Genomic DNA, 1,452 nt, shown 5'->3' with positions numbered 1-1,452 from the left:
TTTTCTTCTAGAAGTTTTATACTTTCAGGCTTATGTTTAGGTCTAGGATCCACTATGTGTTAATTTTTGTATACAGTGTGAGTTATTTTATTTTGAACATAGACATTCATTTACTCCAAGATATTTGTTGAAAGGACTATCCTTGTCCCACTAGACTGCCTTTGCATCTTTGTTGAAAATCAATTGCCCATATATGCGTGGGTCTATTTATAGACCTTCTATTCTCTTCCCCTTGGTCTATTTGTCTATCTTGATGCCAACAGGATACTTACTACTTTGATTACTGTGGCTTTCTAATAATCTTGAAATTAAGTAGTGTAAGTTCTTCAACTTGTTTTTTCTTCCACAAATGAAGCAACCCAGCATTTGTTCTAATGCTTCTTGTTGGCAGTCACCATCTGTCCAGAAATTCTGTCCAGACCTCTGTCCCTGAGGTGTCAGTTTGTGGCCCCCATCTTGGTTCTTGTCTGTAACTTACCTCCAGGGCTTGGAGGACCCTGTGTGGCACATTCTTGGAGCTTGACTGAAGTGGCTAGGCATGACGCTATTTCTCTGATGTCTCCCATAGATCCTGGTCATGGAGCCAACCTGGTACAGCCCGAGAGATACAGGCACTGCTCTGTGGAAGTGGCTCATCTGTAGAACCAGTTCTCATCGCAGAGAACAAGCTCTTTATGCTCGGGCAGCTTGACTGTGTTCACCCATTTAGGAAACTTCAGCTTCCCAAGCTTTTTGAGGAAGGCTGCCTGAGCTCTGATGAACCCCTGCTGGTTCACATTTTTTTACAGTAACTCCAGCCATGGGTGGCCTCAGCGCTGCCAGCCAGGGGAAAGCGCCCTTCAACTCCCCCCACCTTCTTTTTCAAAGTTGTTTTGGCTATCCTAAATCCATTGTATTTCCATAAGAATTTTAGAATCAACTTTTCAATTTCTATAAAAAAAAGGCTGCTGGGTATTTGACTGGGATTGTGTTGAATTTATACATCAGTTTGGGAAGAACTGACATCTTGACAAGTATTGAGTCTTCTGATCCATGAGCATAGTATAGCTTCTCATTTACTGAGGTCTCTGAGCAAAGTTTTGCAGTTTCTAGTGTGTAGGTCTTGAATATTCTTTATCAGTCTTTTCCCTAAGTACTTAATATTTTCTGATGCTACTGTACATGATATTATTTTTTTAAATTTCTATTTCCAGTTGTTCATTGCTAGTATATAGAAATACAATTGATTTTGGGGCACCTGGGTGGCTCAGTTGTTAAGTGTCTGCCTTTGGCTCGGGTCATGATCCCAGGGTCCTGGGATCAAGGCCTGTGTTGGGCTCCCTGTTCAGCGGAGAGCCTGCTTCTCCCTTTCCCACTCCCCCTGCTTGTGTTCTCTCTCTCTCTCTGTCAAATAAATAAATAAAATCTTAAAAAAAAAAGAAATACAATTGATTTTATATGTTGATCCTATAC

At 41.1% G+C, this 1,452-nt stretch overlaps 1 pseudogene; it reads right to left on the bottom strand.

Moving 5' to 3' along the window:
• Positions 1-371: 371 nt before the first annotated feature.
• LOC102733403 (small ribosomal subunit protein eS19 pseudogene) lies at positions 372-801 on the bottom strand (annotated as a pseudogene).
• Between the last annotated feature and the right edge of the window lie 651 nt (positions 802-1,452).

This window comes from Leptonychotes weddellii, unplaced genomic scaffold (genome assembly GCF_054177405.1).
Source record: "Leptonychotes weddellii isolate Sample4059 unplaced genomic scaffold, ASM5417740v2 HiC_scaffold_19542, whole genome shotgun sequence".
Taxonomy (NCBI): Eukaryota; Metazoa; Chordata; class Mammalia; order Carnivora; family Phocidae; genus Leptonychotes; species Leptonychotes weddellii.
The sequence above is the reverse complement of the archived record's forward strand: the minus strand, read 5'-3'. Positions and strand labels throughout refer to the sequence as shown.